The sequence below is a fragment of the Hoplias malabaricus genome, chromosome 13 (genome assembly GCF_029633855.1).
Source record: "Hoplias malabaricus isolate fHopMal1 chromosome 13, fHopMal1.hap1, whole genome shotgun sequence".
Taxonomy (NCBI): domain Eukaryota; kingdom Metazoa; phylum Chordata; class Actinopteri; order Characiformes; family Erythrinidae; genus Hoplias; species Hoplias malabaricus.
In genome coordinates this window covers 33,328,411-33,345,980 of record NC_089812.1, presented here as the reverse complement: position 1 = coordinate 33,345,980, position 17,570 = coordinate 33,328,411, and the positions used below count along the sequence as shown (strand labels likewise).

Here is a 17,570-nt window from a genome sequence, read left to right as displayed (position 1 = left end):
TTCCCATTGTATTAAGGTGTATCCATATAAATGGTGCACTCTACATAAAAAGCACTACAAAATCCGAAAGAAGTGCAATCCCATCTTTGGAATGATAGATTCCAGATCCCCAAATTAATATTCACATGCCTATAGAACATAGGGCTCGGTCATCCAGGAGAGACCCGGAGTGGAGCCTCTGCTCCTCCACTTCGAGAGGAGCCAGTTGAGGTGGATCAGGTATCTGGTCCGGATGCCTCCTGGACGCCTTCCTGGTGAGGGGTTCCGGGCATGTCCAATGGGGAGGAGGCCCCGGGGCAGACCAAGAACATGCTGGAGAGACTACATATCTTGACTAGCCTGGGAACGCCTCGGCATACCCCCGGAGGAGCTGGAGACAGTGGCTGGGAGAGGGATGTCTGGATTTCTTTGCTCTTACTGCTTCCCCCATGACCCGGACCCGGATAAGCGGTGGATAATTGAGGGATGGATGGATGGATGCCTATAGAAAGTGATTTTTTTTTCATACTGTATCTCCCCTTCATCTGAGGTGCATTGCAAGCGCATTACGGCTGCACTAGCGCAAATTGTCATACATCTGACCCCACGACTTTGTCCACTTGATGAGCAGTCTGTGCTACCTACTGAGTAACAGGGAAGCTGAAAAAGCACGGAGAAAACTGAAAGCTTTACCATCAAAGGAAAAGGATTTTCACACGACCCTAATGGCATCCAAGGCAATGGCTCAAGCTCTTGGAAAGTCGCCTCTGCCGCTTACAACTGAAAGAATCCGAGGGCGTCTGTCCCTATCTCTGCTCAGCAGCTAGAGCCACACTCCAGCATTTCAGAGAAAGATCAACATGACCTTCTAATTTTAACAGGCAAAATTTAGCCTTGGTTGGGAAAACGAATACGGATTAAATTTGCAATCAATCCCAACTATACACTCTAACAAAGTCTGGGAGAGTTACAAGACCTCCACAGAGGACTAACCTGTAAATGAATACCATTAGATCTGGAACTGGAATGAACACCAAATGAAATAAAGGGCATTTGTCTTCATTTTGTCAGCGAAACGGAGTAACTAACTTACCTGCCACGGATCCTCTAAATGATCCTAAGTGGAAAGCTACTTTTAGAGCTTTTTGAAATGAGAAAAAGGAATGCTTAATGAAGGATATAAAACTGCGCCTGGGAAAGAGTCATATCATAGCGCAGGGAGGAGGGGGTGTAGTGCCAATCCTTTCAGAGTCCTACTGGGACTCATATGAGACCTGAGCAGAGATGTAGAAATTGCTGCAATAAAGAAAGTTAAGATTAGCCTGGCGCCTTTATTAGTTGGGCCTCGAGAGTACGAGAACTGTCTGCTTTTCATCCACTTAGAACCCTCCACGTGCAACGGACTGATCTAAGAGGCCCAGAAAGCTGCCCCGTGTGAGGAGCAGTGATTAGCAGTTTTTTGGGCTTTTGATAGGAGGGTGTTTTGCAGCGCTCCACACAAGCAGCTCATTAGAGTGGGAGCTCTTTGGTTTATCTCCCACTGCGGCTGCTGTTCTAATGTGACGCAGATGTTTCTTCTGATAATCTCGCCTCTCTCGAGCCTTGAGTGTTCCCTACTTCACATATGTTTGTGTACAAACACGGTCATGGACACAGCCGCACATAGTCGCAGCGATACAATTACGCCATATCACAGCATCAGTTTAACTGAGCCACAGCTAAACACTGCACTGTGCTGGAAAGATCTGATTTCCCCTTGGAGAGGAATCATCCTTCACACACGCACACACACACATACACACCCAGCAACTGTCCCTGAGATGCTTGTAAAGCCAAGCTGCAGATTGAAACGTGAAAAATACCACCTCACTGGGATAAAACACCCACGGTGCCTTCCGAGTCCATGAATCACAAGCCAAGATACATATTTCTCCTCCTCACTGGAGCACACGACATTGCCCAGATCGCCCTCCAAAGGCTTCCTGAAAACCAAACAGTCTGAAACATCCCACCCCTACTTACTCATGAAGCCAGTGACCAAACACAAAAACCTATGTGCAGTGATTAGATTTTCCCTTTTTAAAGGAACACTAGATAGTATTTTTACCTTAAAATTACAGCTTCAAAATCATTGTGATGCTCCACTGACCTGTAATAGGTACATTAGAGGTTTTGCCATTGCCACTTTGGGCTAAGCACTGCAGAAACTACACTGTGTAACCTTTGGAGGAGGGTAGGAAACCCCACCTCCCCCAAACTCTGCAACTGTAGCAAAAATACAGATCTAGTGTTCTCACCTGGTGTTCTTTAAAGGAAACCTGACGCTTTTTTCCGAACCTTTAGAGTTTCCAGTTCACGCATTCGTTAGACAAGACAAGGGTTTCAGTATAGCTGCTTTGAAATGGTGTCAGTTGTCTTGGTAAATGAGATTCCACAAGAGTCCACACAAAGTCGAGTGATGAATTCATGGACGTTGATATGTTTGATGAACCACAGCGTGGCAAAGCTGTAACATCAGCGCTATTTTCACCAAGGAAAGAAGCGGACAGCCCAATGATAATGGAAATATAAATGTTCCGATAATCCACATTTTATTACTGCTTCATTAGACCATAAATTATCAGTGCACAGCAGTAAATGGCAGAACGCTCATAAACTACAATATCCAGTTCACATTTTCAAGGTTCTGTTGCTTTTTTCCCTCTCACAAAAAACACATCATGTGAACAAGTTCCTCCTCTGAGAAAACTAGCACTCGACTCACACTTAAAAGCACAGAATGTGAGCAGTTTTCAACAAGGTCATCACAACAGCCTGGCATCCACACTGAAGAGACAGTAAGCTATTAGCTGTAAGACCTGAGAGTCTGAGTGATGCAGGTTTGACTGTATGTTAGCGCTGTTAGCATACTGAAATTAAAGGTGTTGATGTGTACTTTTCCCCACCTTTGCTATGGTAACAGCTTCTATTCTACTGTGAAAGCTTTAGACGAAATGTTGAAACATTGCTGAGTGGATTTGACAGCAGTTAGCCGCTACAGCGTTACTGGAGGATTACAACCACCTCCCCAACTCATACACAATGTAATGTTTGGTGCTCTATCACTTCAGAGAAAACTGTGCTAAGGGCTTTATGCTAGACTAATGCTGAGCACTGAGAGCATGGTGACAGCAGGATCACGTGCAGCTGCTCCACATCAAGTCATATACTTCTAATTTACATGTATAAAACTGGTAAAATTATATATTGTCATAATTTGTGTTACTGCTTCAATTTTATTAGAGACATGATTAGAGTTCATGATTTTATAATTATTTAATGCTTAATTTAATCATATGTTTATTATGGTTTTAGAGTATAGTTTGGCAGCTCAGGGAACTATACTTGAATTGTTGTCAGGAATCACAGGGTGGATGCACTTGCTAAAACACAGTGAACTTTATTAATGAAAGAATAACAAAACAGAGATAACAGAGACATAGACAAAGGAGCTAAGCGAACTAAACTAGGACATAGAGTAAAATAGACGAAACCTAAACACGGAGTACTAAACAGACTAAATCTAAACACAGTGCTAAACATACAGAGAAACAGACTCAACCTAGACATAGAACTAAATAGACAAACCTGGACACAGAGCTAAACAGAGACCTAGACAAAGAGAACTAAACAGACTAACCTAGACAGAGAGAACTGAACAGAAGCCTAAACAGAAAGAACTAAAGATGCTAAGCTAAGACAGAGAACTAGACATGGAGGAGCTAAACAGACCAAGAGAGAAACCTAAACTGAGTAACAAGACAGACAGACTGGAGATAGCAAACCGACAACAATAGAGCGAGGAACAGACAAGGCAGAATTACAGTGGAAACAAAACAACATGACTTGGGGGAATGAAACGAAACAATACAATGGAAACAACAAGACTGTGAATTGGAACGAATGACCGACAAGAGGAAGTGAGACAAGGGGACTTAAATACTTAACACAGACGAGACGCACCTGAGACAGATAACGAGGGGGCGGAAGAAAGGCAGGACATGGGCGGAGACATGGACAACAACAAACAGAGCCATGTGCTAAGAGAGCACATGGCAGGGAAAACAGACATGACAGGACGAGGGCATGACAATTGTCTTGAAGATAACATATGAGTATACTCTGTGTACTTTAAATGTAACTTAATATAATTTAAATTACATATTAGTAATGATTAGGTACTATTTAATAGTTTCAAAATTACGTAAGTACATAACTGCTTCAGCACCATTCAAGTATACTTTTCTTACAAGGGATATTATGACTTTGGAAAACAAGTTTGCTCAGAATGTTGTGTGAAAATACAAAAATCTGCCAAAAAAACGAAATAAAGCATGTTAAAATGAACCCGTTCCACGGCATGGCAAACAAACTTGCTGGGAATCTGTGCCTGAGTCCAGATCTCAGTCCAATTGAGATTTTGGATATTTAAAATCCATCCTGCAAAGCTGATCTTTCAACCACTATTCAATAAAACTGGAACCAGCATGATGTACAGGGTGGGCCATTTATATGGATACACCTTAATAAAATGGGAATGGTTGTTATGTTATAAATTGTTGTCATGAAAAAAGTTACATTAAAACCACACACCATTGTTTTTCTTTTGAAATTACCAATAAGTTTGATGTGTCACATGACCCTCTTCCCATTGAAAAAACAAAAATTGGATCCAAAATGGCTGACTTCAAAATGGCCGCCACGATCACCACCCATCTTGAAAAGTTTCCCCCCCTCCCATATACTAATGTGCCACAAACAGGAAGTTAATATCACCAACCGTTCCCATTTTATTAAGGTGTTTCCATATAAATGACCCACCCTGTAGAACATTACTTAAACAATGTGTAAAAACACATCTGATTACTATAGAAACAATCAAGATATTTATGTGTTCATTCAAACACCAACATCTGTTGTAAGTGTGAGAGTGAAATTACGTTAATGTAATCACGTTCTTTATCTCTGGCCTCAGAATGTGTGAATGCAATCAAGATCCAATAGTTTATGTAACCACCCCCACCTTCCCATCTTTGAAAAAAGGAAAACTTGTTTTAATCATGTCTTTTCTAATGAGTTTTATGCTTTCATTAGGGAATAAATGTGATTTGTAAATGGATCTATTAATGACTTCTAATTTTCACCCATGTTTCTTCCAAGTACCTGACCAAGTTGGCTGGTTCCTTCTCCATATTCTTCAATGTAGAAGATGGCCTCAGTTGAAGACCATTGCACAGCTATGCCCCATTCACACAGGGAATTGTTGCTTCATGGTGAACGCAGTAATATAAACTGCAATCTGAAGCTTGTTGTTTTTCCAATAATTGTAAAAACGAATTACCTGTTTTCCAGTGTGATCACCTCTTAACCTTGTGTTAGTGGTGTAATTACTTTAAAATGGTAATCCTCAGTGTTCAACACTTCTGTACACCTCCCCTTGTCCGCTGGCAGGACTGTGATCTGTACACACTCAGTGTGATTAAAGCCTTTCCCTCCTGTTTGCTGAGGTTAGGAGGTGGTGGCTTAGCATTTGATAAAGTGGTTGAGACTTGAACACAAAGCAGTTTGGCTTAATCTTCTGGAATGCTGTTGTTCTGAATAGCAATTCTGTAGCAATAATCAGGTGCAGTGATGAAACGGGATCAGGCGTTACCCATTTGTAAGTGGTACTTACGCATATCCCACTCTGATCTTTATTTTCCAAAGCTGGTGTGCTCTGTCCAGTGGAAACTCATACATTCTAAGCCAAAGAAGCTTTTCCTTGCTCTTAGAATGTTTGAACCATCCTTGCGTATTGAAAATTGTTAGTGTTTTGTTTTTAATATTGTTTGGGTAATTTCAGCACAAACTGAAAGAAGTGAGGCAGTTGGTCCTTCACTTTCTATGCCTTAAGTATAAAATGGACCTGTCAAATCATTTCATTTTGTAATAGTTTTTGTGTCCTCTGAAAAAAGCCTGTGACTCTATGGCCTTTAAAAAAGATGTTCTGAGGCGTAGGCTTGTGGGTATAATTCCACTATGTCAACATCTTAAGTTGAAGCTTATGTGGTTCCTTTAATTCACTACTTTCCATGTTGTTTTCTTTTATTCCCACTTAGGTGTCAGACTGTCTTTACCAAAATGCTTATGTCTATGTAAATTCATTCTTTAAAAGACACCTGGGGGGGGGGGGGGTGTTTAAACAAGGTTGCATAAAATTACTAGATTTTTAAACAAACAAGCAAGCTGTTTTATTGTTCATCCAGACACAATCATCTGATGTAAAAGTCTGGCAGGAAGTAACCTTGGCAAAAGAAATGGTGTGACAAAAACATCTGCTACATCCTGATCATGTGACCTCTTTGTATATTTTAATGCAGACCTATGACCTGTCACACTTTCGCAACTGATAATCATATTTAGAAAAACCCTAAAATGGCTTATTGGTTTCTTTAATAGTCCATTCATTTAATTAAATACTGATTGGGCGGTACGGTAGTGTTGCAACCTGGAGGTTGTGGGTTCAAGTCCCACTCCGGGTGACTGTCTGTGACGAGTGTGTTCTCCCCGTGTCTGCGTTTGTTCCCTCCGGGTGACTGTCTGTGAGTAGTGTGGTGTGTTCTCCCTGTTTCTCTGTGGGTTTCCTCCGGGTGACTGTCTGTGGGGAGTTTGGTGTGTTCTTCCTGTGTCTGAGTGGGTTTCCTCCCGGTGACTGTGAGGAGTGTGGTGTGTTCTCCCTGTGTCTGCGTGGGTTTCCTCCGGGTGACTGTCTGTGAGGAGTGTGTTCTCCCTGTGTCCGTGTGGGTTTTCTCCGGGTAACTGTCTGTGAGGAGTGTGTTGTGTTCTCCTTGTGTCTGCGTAGGTTTCCTTCAGGTGACTGTCTGTGAGGAGTGTGGTGTGTTGTCCCTGTGTCTGCGTGGGTTTCCTCCGGGTGACTGTCTGTGAGGAGTGTGGTGTGTTCTCCCTGTCTCTGCGTGGGTTTCCTCCGGGTGACTGTCTGTGAGGAGTGTGGTGTGTTCTCCCTGTGTCTGCGTGGGTTTCCTCCGGGTGACTGTCTGTGAGGAGTGTGGTGTGTTCTCCCTGTGTCTGCGTGGGTTTCCTCCGGGTGACTGTCTGTGAGGAGTGTGTTCTCCCTGTGTCCGCGTGGGTTTCCTCCGGGTGGTGTGGTGTGTTCTCCCTGTGTCTGTGTGGGTTTCCTCCAGGTGACTGTCTGTGAGGAGTGTGTTGTGTTCTCCTTGTGTCTGCGTGGGTTTCCTTCAGGTGACTGTCTGTGAGGAGTGTGGTGTGTTCTCCCTGTGTCTGCGTGGGTTTCCTCCGGGTGACTGTCTGTGAGGAGTGTGGTGTGTTCTCCCTGTCTCTGCGTGGGTTTCCTCCGGGTGACTGTCTGTGAGGAGTGTGTTCTCCCTGTGTCCGCGTGGGTTTCCTCCGGGTGACTGTCTGTGAGGAGTGTGGTGTGTTCTCCCTGTGTCTGCGTGGGTTTCCTCCAGGTGCTCTCGTTTCCTCCCGAAAAACACACTGGTAGGTGGATTGGTGACTCAAAAGTGTGAATGTGTGATTGTGTGTCGCCCAGTGATTCCGGGTAGGTTCCGGACCCACTGTGACCCTGAACTGGATAAGCGATTACAGACAATGAATGAATAAATGTAAATAAATAAAGCACTTACATGGATAGAGAATATTCCTTTTATTAGTGGTTTATTAGATGATTCCAAAAGGTGAGTAATTCCATGATATTTTTGTTTAATTAATCTAAAAAGCACCATTCATCATAATCATTTATTTGAGGAAGGTTTCACAAAGCCAGAATGTTCAGTGTTTTGTTTAACGTCTTACGAAATACAAAAGCTGTGTGAATATCCTTTAAGTGTGATGTTTTCCAGGGGTAATAGCAGATGGGTAGCAATCTGATGTGACACATTTTTAGAATAAAATATCCCTCCATCAGAATTTCTCAGCAGCAATCCTGCAGAAATGCAGAGAATTCCAGCCGTTGTGCCAGTGTCTCCAAGACATCGAAGCTTGATATGCTCCGCTGTGCCCAGACAAACTCAACATAACCCTGGGTTCAACCAGCGAAATTTGCATGTTGCCTGCTGAGACTTTTGGATGTTCTCAACTCGAGAAAACACCTCGGAGGGCATACTGGGTCTGCTTCCCAAAGGTGGGATAGTATTCATCAGGAAGAGCATATGTGTAAATCTGGCAAACTGGCTCTCCAGCCTACAGAAAAAAAATTGACCTCTATTACAGTAGGTTTTTAAAGGTTATTTGGCTTTGTTGTGAGTGGCATTGTGGACATATTGAAGATTTTTTTTGTCAATTTATTAATACAATGGAAAAGGATGGGGGGAAAAAAGAAGAAAACAGGCATATACTCTTGTCCCTCTTATATTTAGAGGTGTAACCACCTTGTTTTTGCTTATTTTGGCTGTGTCCGGAATAGAAGGTAGCAACCTCAGTGACTTGCCCGTGCTCTTTCATGATTCAGTCCCTGTAAAGGCAGAATGTTGACATGAAGGTAGCTGTAATTGAATTGCATTTGAGACGTGCTTTGAAGGCAGCAATATGCCATGACATTACCAGAATTCCAAAATGCTAATGCTAGCCATTCATTCATTCATTATCTGTAACCCTTATCCAGTTCAGGGTCATAGTGGGTCCAGAGCCTACCTAGAATCATTGGACGCAAGGCGGGAATACACCCTGGAGGGGGCACCAGCTTTTCACAGGGCAACACACACACTCACATTCACTCACACACTCACACCTACGGACACTTTGAGTCACCAATCCACCTACCAACCTGGGTTTTTGGACTGTGGGAGGATACCAGAGCACCCGGAGGAAACCCATACAGACACAGGGGGAACACACCGCACTCCTCACAGACAGTCACCCGGAGGAAACCCATACAGACACAGGGGGAACACACCGCACTCCTCACAGACAGTCACCCGGAGGAAACCCACACAGACACAGGGAGAACACACCACACTCCTCACAGACAGTCACCCGGAGGAAACCCACACAGACACAGGGAGAACACACCACACTCCTCACAGACAGTCACCCGGAGGAAACCCACACAGACACAGGGAGAACACACCAACTCCTTAATGCTAGCCAGAATAATTGCAACTTTTGAAGACAATGGATTATTCATCTAGGTTTACTCTGGGTATTTCTGGTTAGTGTGGGCGGCACGGTGGTGCAGCAGGTAGTGTCGCAGTCACACAGCTCTAGGGACCTGGAGGTTGTAGGTTCAAGTACCCTGTGTCAATAGTGTCCATAGGTGTGCATGTGTGAGTGCTTGTGCCCAGTGATTTCACGTAGGCTCTGGACCCACCGTGACCCTGAAGCGGATAAGCGCTTACAGGCAATGAATGAACGATGAACTTACATGTGTGCAGAAACTTAGCTGGGCTCCACTAGATGCTTCTGTCCTTTTCGTCTGGTGAGTATGTTTTCATGTTGTCACACAGGACTATGGGAAATTTGGGGAAATATGGGAAATAGGGGATTCAGACATGACATTAATACCTTATTAGACATTATTTTATGACATTTATTCATTCATTCATTTATTTTCTTTTCCGCTTCTCCATTTCAGGGTCGCGGTGCACAATATTTATATGGTCTTTATATAATTTTACAATCCTTATATCTGTGCAATAAAGCAGCTCTCAGTCAGTGGTATGAAACTTGAGGGTAATGGGAAAACTCGGCCTGTTAGGGACTTGCATGGGCCATTTAAAGTGAGAAAGGTTTTGAATGCATTACGAAAAAGAACAGACAGATGTATTATTGCTATAAGAACTCTATTTAGATGATGTTGGGCACCTGTACCTGAGGCACAGCTGGACAGTTTTATTCCTTCATTTACATTATAACAAACAGCAGTGGTGTACAACTTCCAGTTTTTAAGCAGATGTTAAAGCTAGGTTTGATAGCTATATCTCCATTAAAGAAGTCCTCTATGGGGATGAGATGTCCATCCATAATTTATCTTGTCCTCCAAATTTCTCGGCTGATTTTTTTAACTGTGTTTTTTTTTAAAGTTACAGAATTTGATTCTGTGCCAGAGCTCGTCTGCCTGGGGGTCTGTGAAACCCTTTTCACCTCAGGTCACTGTCTGTGTGGAGTCCATTGTGTTTTCCCCATGTCCGCCTCCCAGCTGCTAGGGGTTGCACTAATCAGACCCCTCCTAGTAACTCTCCCCCAGGTGGCACATGACGGCTGTATCAGGAAGGGCATCCAGTATTAGATCTGTGCCAATCTGACGGCGTGGACCACTGTGGGGACCCCTCATGGGAGCAGCCATAACCAGAACAAAAGGATTCTCCTCTGAAATAGCAAAAGTAAGGGGGGATTTTTACTGCTTAACGGATCTCTTAATGGATAAATTCACTGTTAAAAATTCCATGCCCACAAAGCAATCAAGGGCACTTGTAGGAATTTGTGAGGATTTTAACTGCTTAGATGTCTGGCAGACTTTAAATCCCACACAGAACAAGCCCCTTTTACTGAGCCCCATAGAAATGGCTGTCATGCGGGGGTTTGGTTGAAGGACAAGGAACAGGGATGGAGGTAAGTGTAGGAGATATGTTTAATGAATAATACAGGACACTAACAAAGACCAGATGCAAGACACTAAGGCCAGGAAATACAAGAGAAACAAAACTGACATAAAAAGTACAATACGGACAATATACAAACAGAGGGAAACAAAGAACAAGAGACAAAGAGAGAGCAAATAAGACTAAACAGAGAGCTAGGGGGCATAACAATGAACTAAATGACTAAACATGAAACATGGAGGCTAAACACACAACTAAGGAACTAAACACTGGACTTGAAGACTTAACAAAGAGCCAAATACCACACAAATACCTTGAAACAGACACTTGAAGTATGGACAGAAGACTGACAGCAAACAATGACCCAGAACCAAGAAACAAAGGCTATAAAACAACACCACAGACAAGAAACATCTAGGAACCAAGCAAGACACGTGACACCAGAAAAGTAATCACATGACCAGGGAGACGATCACATGACAAGGATCCAAAACAGAAAAGAACACCACACAGAACCAAACACATGTTACAATGGCATATATTTGACTACTTTTTTTGTCTTAGTGAAAGTGCAGTTTGTGTTGTAAAATAGATACAATAGACTTACATTTGAAGACTGAAGTCTTCTACAAACAAGCTGATCTTAATGACAAGAAAATAAATAAATGAATAAATACAATGAAAAAAAAATCACTTTGAAGGCTTCTTTAGAGCATCTACAACTGCTTTTCTCAAAACATCTGGCTAGGGTTAAAGAGTAAATGATCTCTATTTTATTATTTAATTCAGGTGCATATTCAGAAAAACGTGATGGACTGATTCTCTCAGTACAGGTGCTTTTTGCACAGGGAAACTGATGATCATTGCCCCAATGATGGTTTATTCTTTCCAAGACCTTGAGAACTCTTGGGAGCTGAATCTAAGACCACACCCAAATTCATGACCAGTTAGCTGTCGTCAGAGCGCTCCACACTCTCTGCTGGCTACTTCTTGGTTTCTCCGTGACGCCTGCTGCAGGACACATGGTCACGTGCTTCACATACCTGAGGGATCCTCTGGATCTGCCCTCGGAGGAGAAGAAACATACTTTAGGCCTAACGTCGCACCAGGATTTCTCTGTGAAACTCTGCAAGCCTAGGCTAATGCTAAATATTGTGATGGCTAACGTTCATGATCACTCCTCCACCTCCCTGTGTCACTGTGGCCAACCTGCCCCACAAGCACTTAGGTTTCAACCGAAACACTCAAGAAGGCGGGTCCCTCGGGGATAGTCGCGCTAGCATAAGGTCCTTTAGTATTGTTAAAATTAACAATATTTTCAGACAGTTTCAAATTTGTTTGTATAAACACCATTAATCAGTGGAGGCTACAGGGCTGAGGCAGACTTTCTTTCTTTTTTTTTCCAAAATCTATGGCCTCAAAAAAAAAAATAATAATAATAAAGGTTTATATATTTCGGAAACGCCCCAATCACAAAGCAAAAAGTAATATTAGCTCGTGAAAAAAGTAATTTAGCAGACCCTAAATGAAGCATACAGACTAAAGGAACTGTTAAAGTCAGATTCAAATATGGTGTCCAAAATACTGGCTCTTACATTAAAAAAAATTTCAAATTACTAAAAACCACATAGATTTAATTAAGGGATGGAGCTCCAGGCACAATATCAGAAAGCTTTTAAATATCATCCGCATCCCACAGAAGGACAAAATGGATACTCTAACTTTATCTCTACTTGCTGAAAAAGCCTCTTTTTTTGACCAGAACTGTTTTTTTATTATATGTGCTACAGAAATATGAGTTTGTGGTATGCTTAAGAGGTGGATTCATATAGTGTATGACTCTCCCCTAGCCACGCTGTCACTAATGGCTATAGATCAGAACACTTACCTCTTGAAGTCATCTTTTACCATTATATTTGAGCTAATGCCACTGAACCTCAGGCATAAGACATGACCATTTTATTAGTGGTAATAGCATGAAACAAACAACACAAAATTACATCATATGCAAGTGACATCCTTTTGTTTGTCTCTCTTTGTTTCCTTTTAAATGCTAAGTATCTGAATTTACCCAGATATCAACACAAGCCCACATTTCAGTGTATGTATCAATCTAATTTTGGGTAAAATTCACAGTGACTCCAATTGTAGGAAGCTCACTCCATTGTCATGGCTGTAAACAACTTGAATAATCGAAATTAATACATTCCCACAGTGGTGCAGCAGGTAGTGTCGCAGTCAAACATCTCCAGGGAGCTGGAGGTTGTGGGTTTGAGTCCCACTCCGGGTGACTGTCTGTGAGGAGTATGTGTGTTCTCCCTGTGTCTGCGTGGGTTTCCTCCGGGTGACTTTCTGTGAGGAGTGTGGTGTGTTCTCCCTGTGTCTGCGTGGGTTTCCTTCGGGTGACTGTCTGTGAGGAGTGTGGTGTGTTCTCCCTGTGTCTGCGTGGGTTTCCTCCGGGTGACTTTCTGTGAGGAGTATGTGTGTTCTCCCTGTGTCTGCGTGGGTTTCCTCCGGGTGACTGTTTGTGAGGAGTGTGGTGTGTTCTCCCTGTGTCTGCGTGGGTTTCCTCCGGGTGACTTTCTGTGAGGAGTGTGGTGTGTTCTCCCTGTGTCTGCGTGGGTTTCCTTCGGGTGACTGTCTGTGAGGAGTGTGGTGTGTTCTCCCTGTGTCTGCGTGGGTTTCCTCCGGGTGACTTTCTGTGAGGAGTGTGGTGTGTTCTCCCTGTGTCTGCCTGGGTTTCCTCCGGGTGATTGTCTGTGAGGAGTGTGGTGTGTTCTCCCTGTGTCCGCGTGGGTTTCCTCCGGGTGCTCCTGTTTCCTCCAAAGTCCAAAAACACGTGTGTAGGAGGATTGGCGACTTCGACGTGTCCATAAGTGTGAGTGTGTGTTGCACTGTGAAGGACTGGCGCCCCCTCTGGCACAGGATGTGTGATCCTGCCTTGTACCCACCGCAAAACCTAAACTGGATTAGCAGTTACAGACAAAGAATGAATGAATGAATATATTTCCCAAATGTATATTACCTACATATAATTTTGAACATTTTACTTTTTAACCAAGTTCTAAAGGAATATAAAGAATGAAGAGTTTCTTTAAATGGATCAAGGGAAAACCGAACTGAAAACGGCAAACTTGCATCTTCCAGGAAGTAAAGGCAGATTTGAATAGTATCTAATTTTATAATAGTTATGTGTTATTTCTGAATGGCTCAAAGACAATTCTAGATCATGGCTGGATTGGGACTCTTCAGCTTGTTCAAACATGTTAAAAATGTTAATGACTCTTAAAGGTTTGGAGTCTTTATGGAAGCTTAATAATACAAAACAGACATTAGGCTTGTGCTTAGTTTGTAAACAATTTGATCACATCTCACTCCTGCTCTGAATCCAGTCAGGAACCCAGACTTCACACCGGGACATACAAACCCAGGTTGTAGCTTGTATGGAAACATGCAAATGTCAATATGTTCAAGGCTCCTCCTTAAATCTTGTGAGCAATTAGTTTAGAAGAAAGTTTCTTTTTAAAACTTACATTATAAGATGACTTCATTAGTACAAAGACCACTCTTAGCATTACTCCCACTCTGTCTGACATTGGAAAAATTATTCTGAAACGTCTCATGCAGAAACAAAGATCCAGTTCTATACACATTCTCTAAGGTCAATATAAATGATCTTAGGCAGACTTGGGGAAAAAGACTTGTTAGTTGTTACACCAGATGATGAGTGGGAGCAGATTTGGGCTCGGGCTAGAAAAATATCAATTTACAATAGGACTTGAGATATGCAGCTCAGAATAATACACTGTTTACACATTACACCTAATGGTAAATATACGTTTGACTCAAACATGCTCCTGCAATAGGAGTTTGAACTTACTATGCCTTAAAACATGACTTTGATTGTATGAATAACTGGAGAAAATAAATTTGAGGGGCGGCACCGTGGTGCAGCAGGTACGTGTCGCAGTTACACAGCTCCAGGGTCCTGGAGGTTGTGGGTTCGATTCCCGCTCCGGGTGACTGTCTGTGAGGAGTTTGGTGTGTTCTCTCTGTGTCCGCGTGGGTTTCCTCTGGATGACTGTCTGTGAGGAGTGTGGTGTGTTCTCCCCGTGTCCGCATGGGTTTCCTCTGGATGACTGTCTGTGAGGAGTGTGGTGTGTTCTCCCTGTTTCTGTGTGGGTTTCCTCCGGGTGCTCCGGTTTCCTCCCACAGTCCAAAAACACACGTTGGTAGGTGGATTGGTGACTCCAAAAGTGTCCGTAGGTGTGAGCGTATGAGTGAATGTGTGTGTTGCCCTGCGAAGGACTGGCGCCACCTCCAGGGTGTATTCCCGCCTTGCACCCAATGATTCCAGGTAGGCTCTGGACGCACCGCAACCCTGAATTGAATAAGCGGTTACAGATAATGAATGAATGAATGAATGAATGAATGAATTTGAGAACTGATCTAGATCAAGGCAGTGTCGCTGTCACACAGCTCCAGGGTCATGGGGTTGTGGGTTCGAGTCCCACACCGTGTGACCATCTATGAGGAGTTTGGTGTGTTCTCCCTGTGTCCACATGGGTTTCCTATGGGTGCTTCGGTTTCCTCCCACGGTCCAAAAACACACATTGTGTAGGTGAATGGGCTTCTCAAAAATATACCTAGTTGTGAGTGAATGTGTGAGTGTGTGTTGCCCTGTGAAGGACAAGCGCCCCCTCCAGGATACATTCCCTCCTTGGCTAGGCTCTGAACCCACTGCAAGCCTGAACTGGATAATTGGTTACAGACAATGAATGAATGAATGAATAACACCAGTGAAAATCCAGTTTATTCCTTTATGAACATGTCCATGCAGTGGCTTTTGGACACATATATTGCACGAGATAAGCAGTCAGTGCCAGGCCTGAGTATTAACGCTTTGAACCAGCAGTGCGATTGGGTGAGTTCAGACAACCAGGGTTTCTTATGTCATAAATCTAAGGAAACAATCCCATCAACCTGAGGAGTTATTCTGAAGAACAGAGATGAGTTTAGGTGTTGATGGATGACTGGGAGGGGACAAACTATAAATTAGTATCAGTAGAATTTCCCACAATAAGCTGTTGGATCAAATAAATAAAAATAGCTGAATTCATTCATTAGAAGGAGAGTCCATGATGTATATAGTGTATCTGGACTTTATAACGTTTTCATTTACATTCAGGTCAGAAGGGATTTACAAACCACTGCTTCCTGTATTAATTTCCATTACACATTGAAAACGGTACCAAACAGAACTGAGGTTTATTGTATTTTGCTCAAAACACATACACAACTGAGCTGTCAAAACAGGACACGGGCGAATACGTTTTTCAAATTGAGGGGGATTTTTAAGTGTGAACCGAGCCGCTCAGGACTCAGGTACCACTTTGAATCCTAGAAGTGATGAATGGACATCCGCCGGGTTTATGACCTGCAGTGTATGTACGTGTCCAGTGTCACTAAGGGCTCTCGTGGATCTGGACTTGGAGGAAGGACGCTCAGAGAAGCATGGCACACCGAAAGGGCACACACTGAGCCCTTGAATAAATTACTACTCCAGGCCTGGAGTGATACAAATGGCGCACAGCAGCCATTTCTAGTCATCCTGCTCCTGTCTGCTGACATACATTGTCAGTGCACAGCAGAGGAAAGCAGCTTATTCAAATGATAGACGGGGATAGGATGCCGAGAGGACAGATTTGAATGTGTAGTGGCTAAGCCGTCCTTATATTTCCACCACTCTGTACATTTTCATTTCGCACAAACTCACAAAACACTTTAGAAAAGCTCATATTTATAAATGCAGAAACCTCCATAACTGCCATTTCAAGAATGGCGTCGATGTGTGGCCTTTTAAAATCCATAATAATTGCTCCCTAAGGCGTGTAATTTTCAATTTCACATAATAAGAACTATTTCATTCAATAATGCCATTGAACTGTTGGTAGAAGTGCTGAAAAAAGCAGGTGTACAGGTACGGTTTCGGATTATAATGCGATAATGACTGAGAATTCATATTTATTTATTAAATAAATAAAAAAATAAATCTATTTCCAGTTTCTCAGAAGAAGTCAAGCTCTGATGCATGTGGCAAAAGATACGTCAAAGGCAGTGGTTCAGTCACACTTCCAGCTCAATTAGAACATTCTTTGCTCGTTAACCCCTTATGAACTGGGCTCATATGAACCTTTCAATTCCACCTTTCAGTTCTTTACTATCAACACCACTCAACTTACTGGCCACTTTATTAGAAATATTTAGTAGGTGCACAGTTAGAACTGCAGTTGTTTTCATGGCCTGTTTGTGCTAAGCCCTATTTGGGCAAGATTAGTTTTACACTGGGAGCTGAGGTGATGTCATTTTACCACAGGATGTCAGTAACGTTTATGATGGATTCGCAATGGATAAGAAAACTTGGTGTCAATAAAAAGATGGCAGTGGTTACAACTCAGAGTAGCACACAGCAGAGCTATTGGACTTTTGAAGAATGTCGCTACTGTTCTAAGAACAGTCCACGAAACCTTAATAATGGGTGAGAAGATGCTGTGTATTGTCACTGTTATTGTCTCATATTATCACTGTTCTGTATTAACCCTGTCATATCACCATAGCTACAGCATTCTTAGTTAGCTTTGTAGTAACCGCCAACACGCTGTCTGTCGCTGGGTTCTCTTGCCTGACCAGTGGAAGCTTTTATCCCAGGACAAATTTGCCCGTTCTTTACCATGACCCTACTAACCTCTGTGTTTTTATTTGTTCCCTTTGTCTGGATTTCTTTCTCCTGTCTCTCTCTCATGCTTTGAGATGTCCTGCTGCTCTCCAGGTGTTGCCCTGATCCAGCCCATGTCCTGTACAAGATCCTGGCCTTGTCTCATCTACACTATCATGCTTGGCCATGCTGTTTTATCTCAGATTAACTCTGCACCTAATTTTAACTCACACAGAATCACTGATCACCTCCTCCTTCCTCAGACTCATACATCACTAATA

At 42.9% G+C, this 17,570-nt stretch overlaps 1 long non-coding RNA gene across 1 annotated transcript; it reads right to left on the bottom strand.

Moving 5' to 3' along the window:
• Nucleotides 1-7,770: 7,770 nt before the first annotated feature.
• Nucleotides 7,771-11,014, bottom strand: LOC136664369 (uncharacterized). Its single transcript, XR_010795128.1, has 4 exons — nucleotides 10,888-11,014; nucleotides 9,398-9,481; nucleotides 8,406-8,488; nucleotides 7,771-8,217 (listed from the first exon to the last, which is right to left on the bottom strand). It is a non-coding gene; the product is annotated as an uncharacterized lncRNA (long non-coding RNA).
• Nucleotides 11,015-17,570: the final 6,556 nt, after the last annotated feature.